We start from the raw sequence: 5495 nt of genomic DNA, 5'->3' as shown, positions 1-5495 counted from the left end.
CTCCTTCAGAATGGACTGGTTGGATCTCCTTGCAGTCCAAGGGACTCTCAAGAGTCTTCTCCAACACCACAGTTCAAAAGCATCAATTCTTCAGCGCTCAGCTTTCTTCACAGTCCAACTCTCACATCCATATATGACCACCGGAAAAACCATAGCCTTGACTAGATGGACCTTTGTTGGCAAAGTAACGTCTCTGCTTTTCAATATACTATCTAGGTTGGTCATAACTTTTCTTCCAAGTAGTAAGCGTCTTTTAATTTCATGGCTGCAGTGAGTTTGGAGCCCCCCAAAATAAAGTCTGACACTGTTTCCTCATCTATTTGCCACGAAGTGATGGGACCAGATGCCATGATCTTTGTTTTCTGGATGTTGAGCTTTAAGCCAACTTTTTCACTCTCCACTTTCACTTTCATCTAGAGGCTTTTTAGTTCCTCTTCCCTTTCTGCCATAAGGGTGGTGTCATCTGCATATCTGAGGTTATTGATATTTCTCCCGGCAATCTTGATTCCAGAGCTGTGCTTCTTCCAGCCCAGCGTTTCTCATGATGTACTCTGCATATAAGTTAAATAAGCAGGGTGACAATATACAGCCTTGACGTACTCCTTTTCCTATTTGGAACCAGTCTGCTGTCCCATGCCCAGTTCTAACTGTTGCCTCCTGACCTGCATACAGGTTTCTCAAGAGGCAGGTCAGGTGGTCTGGTATTCCCATCTCTTTCAGAATTTTCCACAGTTTATTGTGCAAAGGAGAAAAGGAAAGATATAAGCATCTGAATGCAGAGTTCCAAAGAATAGCAAGAAGAGATAAGAAAGCCTTCCTCAGCGATCAATGCAGGAAATAGAGGAAAACAACAGAATGGGAAAGACTAGAGATCTCTTCAAAAAAATTAGAGATACCAAGGGAACATTTCATGCAAAGATGGGCTTGATAAAGGACAGAAATGGTATGGACCTAACAGAAGCAGAAGATATTAAGAAGAGGTGGCAAGAATACGCAGAAGAACTGTACAAAAAGATCTTCATGACCCAGATAATCATGATGGTGTGATCACTCACCTAGGGTCAGTTATCTTCGAATGTGAAGTCAAGTGGGTCTTAGAAAGCATCACTACGAACAAAGCTAGTGGAGGTGATGGAATTCCAGTGGAGCTCTTTCAAATCCTGAAAGATGATGCTGGGAAAGTGCTGCACTCAATATGCCAGCAAATCTGGAAAACTCAACAGTGGCCACAGGACTGGAAAAGGTCAGTTTTCATTCCAATCCCAAAGAAAGGCAATGCCAAAGAATGCTCAAACTACCGCACAATGGCACTCATCTCACATGCTAGTAAAGTAATGCTCAAAATTCTCCAAGCCAGGCTTCAGCAATACATGAACCGTGAAATTCCAGATGTTCAAGCTGGTTTCAGAAAAGGCAGAGGAACCAGAGATCAAATTGCCAACACCTCCTGGATCATCGAAAAAGCGAGAGAGTTCCAGAGAAACATCTATTTCTGCTTTATTGACTATGCCAAAGCCTTTGGCCTACTCCTACGGGACCCCAAATTAAGATAGGTGGACGACTGGGACTTCCCCACTGGTCCAGTAACTACGGCTTCTCGCTTCCAATGCAGGAGGGCCAAGGTTCAATCCCTGGTCAGGGAACCACGTGCTGCAACAAAGACCCAACTGCAGTCAAATAAATACTTAAAAATTGAAAAAAAAAATAGGCGGAGGACTATGAAGGAATACTATAAGCAGTCATATTTTTGAAACATTCTAAGAATGATAAATTGCAGCAGCCAAGCACTGGCTATTTAAGCACCATTAAGTGATGTCATCTTCACATGATCTTGAGGCAGGAAGCATCATTATCCTCCCCGCCCCATTTTACAGATGGGGAAACAGAGCCACAGTGTGTTGAGTAGCTTGCCCAAGGCTCTACAGTAAGCCCTCGAGTCGTGTGGTTGACCATTAGCCAGCACTGTGCTCAGACAAGTTCATTTGTCTGGATCTACCCGGGAGACTGTGCAGAGCCACTGAATGGCACAGGGTGGTAATCTGTTGCTCCTGGATGTGCGGGTTTAGACTTGACTTCCTGGTAGTGACTGCCTGCGGGGGAGGGGGGTGGTGTGGAGGCGGGTTAAGAAGGTTATTTGGCTTTATCTGCTAGGTTTTGTTTTATCTGTTTCTTACAGTTGTGTAAGATTTCTGCCTTCGTTCCAAAACTATTACTGAGCGTCCGCTGGATGCAGCAAAACTTCGGCCCTTGGAAAGCTGACATTCGGGGGTGGCGAGGGGAGACGCGATGAACTGTAAATTAGTAAATTTCAAAGAGGCTAGGAAATAACAGTCCTGGAGAGGAAAAGTTAAGCAGAATTTGAGAGATTCAGAGAGCAAGACAGGGAGGTTTGCAGTTTTGAAGAGAGTTAATCAAGGCCTCTCGAGAAAAAAAACAGGAGATGCGCAGCCAAGAGCTCAAAATAGGAACGTTTTTTTGAAGGGATGGGAGAACTGAGTTGATTTTTTCTTCATTTGTGCCATGAACTAATTTGGCACATAAATACGTAAATATATATTTGGAAACCTACTTGGATGCATGGGCTAGATCAAGAAGGGGTGGACTAGGTTACAAGCCTGAAACTTGGGGTCTCAAGAGCCACTCCAAAGGGGCGCTAAGGCGGGGCCTGCCAGGTCCCCCAAATCGAACTTGCGAGTCTCTGCTGCCCCCGTGTGGTTACACTCGGGATTGCAATCTGGCTGGCCTTAACAGAGGCAAAAAATTGGTCCCGCCCACCTTTTTTTTTTTCCTTTAAAAAATGTATTTATTTTGGCTTTGTTGGGTCTTCCTTGCTGCACCAGGTCTTTCTCTAGTTGCTGGGCGCAGGAGTTACTCTTCCTTGTGGTGCACGGGCTTCTCTTGCAGAGCACAGGCTCTAGGCACATACGCTTGAGTAGTAGCAGCATGTGGACCCCGGGGGAGGGGGGCTTCAGTAGTTACAGCACAGAGGCTTATTAAGTTGTGGCTCCTGGGTTCTACAGTGGTTATGGCCCATGGGCTTTAGTTGCTTGAGACATGCAGAATCTTCCCAGATCAGGGATGCCCAGTGTCCCCTGCATGGGCTGGCGGGTTCTTATCCACTGTACCACCAGGGAAGTCCTGGTCCCTCTCACTCTGATCCCGACTCCAACTCGACCAAAATGGGAAGGGTGGGGCAAGGTCAAGATGGTCTGGGTCGCCCTCAGGTGACGATCTGTGTTACCCCCCACTCCCAGCACAGGCACAGGGGACACTGGTTCAGCAACAGGTATTTATCAAACGCCTCCTGTATGTCAAGACTTGTTCTAAGTGCTAGGGACACAGCACTGAACAAAATCATAGAATTCTCTGCCCTCCTAGAACTCATGGGTTACTGGGGACATGGGCAATCGATGTGCAAAACCATGATTTGCGGGAAATCCAACACGGCAGTGTGCCCCAGATAGTTGGAGGGCCTCTGGGACAAGGAGAGGCTGGCTAGGGGAAGGGCTGGGCAGGGTGTGGGAGGCCGGGGGGACAAACCCTGCTGAGGCTTTGGGGGTGGGAAAATGAGCTGCATGCCTGCAACAGTGGTATGAACAGAAGTAACCAGGTTCTGGTGCTTAGCAAGCATCTACTCCTCAGTGCTGTTATTCAGCAGAGAAAAGTGAAGTGAAAATGAAAGTCACTCAGTCGTGTCCGACTCTTTGCCACCCCATGGACTGTATAGTCCGTGGAATTCTCCAGGCCAGAGTACTGGAGTTCCCTTCTCCAGGGGATCTTCCCAACCCAGGGATCGAACCCAGGTCTCCGCATTGCAGGCAGATTCTCTACCAGCTGAGCCACCAGGGAAGCCCCTCAAAGGGGAAGAAAAGCCTCTCTAGTGTATCAGCCCTGTGCACTGAACCTGAGTCTTCGGTAGGGTCCTTCCTGTCTAGAGCCCAGCGTCCCCAGCATTCCCCCGGTACTGCCTGGGAATCTTGGGCCTTTGGGTTGCCATGGAAACGCCTCCGCCACAGGAAAAGAGGGGGAGCTTCAAAGAGGAGGTGACGGAGGGGCATTGCCAGGGGACGCCAAAGTGGGACCCAGTGCCTCCACTCTCTACTGTGTCCCGGGCAAGTTGCTTCCTGGCTCTGAGCTTCAGTTTTACCTGCAGAACTTTCTCTGCAGCTCCTATAGGTTTCTCCCTCCCCCATTCCTCCCTTCCTTGCTCTTGGAATCTCCACAAAATGCCTCCAATTTCCCAGCGTGTTCTAGATCCGGTGGGAGCTGAGGGCGCTCCAGTGAGCGAGGTGCTGCCTCTGGGCGTTCCATGGATCTCTATGCCTTTCTGAGCCTCGGTCTTCCCATTCTGTAACATGGGGAGGGAAAACAAAAGGCTGCCTCTCTCCTGAGGCTGCTGAGAGGATTTACGGGATTATCAGAGCTGGGTGCACCAATTCCTACTGATTAGTCTGACTCTGGAAAGGGCAGGGCGGAGAGGCGGGGTCTTGATTTGTGGGTTGCGGAGCCAAGGAAAGTGCTGGAAGCGGGGCAGTCTGTGTACTGGCTCAGATTAAGCTTTGTGGAAGATGAATAGGGTGTGGTGGGGGAGGGGCAGTCTGTAGGTCAGACTGAGGCGCGTCCACTCAGTCCCCCAGTGTCCCTCCTCTCGCCTGGAATTTCTTAAGACACCGAGAGCCTGGGGGCTGAGCTTCAATCGGCTCCAGCTGGCCCGGCACCGCCAGGTTTCCAACCCCAGGTGGAGACCCTCCAGCCGGGGAGTTCCGCCTCCAGGTGATCGATTTGGGGCATAACCCGAGGCTACAAGGGCTTGCTGGCTCTGCAGAGTTCAGCCTGTCTCAGCGACCCTCCACCCTGTGTTCCTTCGCACCGCCGTCCTCCCGCCCCCGCGCTCGCTCCGCCCCCCAGCCCCCGGGTCTAGGCCAGAACCCGCAGCTCAGCCTGCCCCGGTGCCCGCCAGCTGCCATGGCTTCTTCACTCCCGATGGTGTTTGGGTTTTAATTTTTGTGTTGCAGTTAGAAAATTACCCATAATTACAGCTTCTGAGAGGAAACGTCTCATGGCGCAGACCCTGCTCCCAGCTGTGGCCGCCTCCCACACTCGGCTGGGGAGGGGCTGAAGGGGTCTCGGGTTCGGATCCTGGACCCTACCTGAACCCCTATCCCATCCCGTTAACGGGCTGCACCCATCTCCTGTGGAGAGGAAACCCACCAACGGGAAAACCCAAACTAGCCTTCCCAACGATGCAAGCAACATATTCATGAACCCCTACCGCTGTGTCTGCAGGGAGGGCAGATTCAGAGGGAGGCGAGGGCTGCCAACAGATGACTTAGGCATTATTTTATCATAACAGTGACAACCAAGGCTAGTGCAGAACCAGTAATCTGGAGGAGATGGCCAGGGAAGGCGAGGAGGAAAGGGGAGGGAGAGCCGGAGGAGAAGAAGGGGAGGGGAAGAGGGAAGAGAGAGAGAGGAGGAAGAGAAGTGGGGGTGGC

This window comes from Ovis aries, chromosome 5 (assembly GCF_016772045.2).
Source record: "Ovis aries strain OAR_USU_Benz2616 breed Rambouillet chromosome 5, ARS-UI_Ramb_v3.0, whole genome shotgun sequence".
NCBI lineage: Eukaryota > Metazoa > Chordata > Mammalia > Artiodactyla > Bovidae > Ovis > Ovis aries.
The sequence above is the reverse complement of the archived record's forward strand: the minus strand, read 5'-3'. Positions refer to the sequence as shown.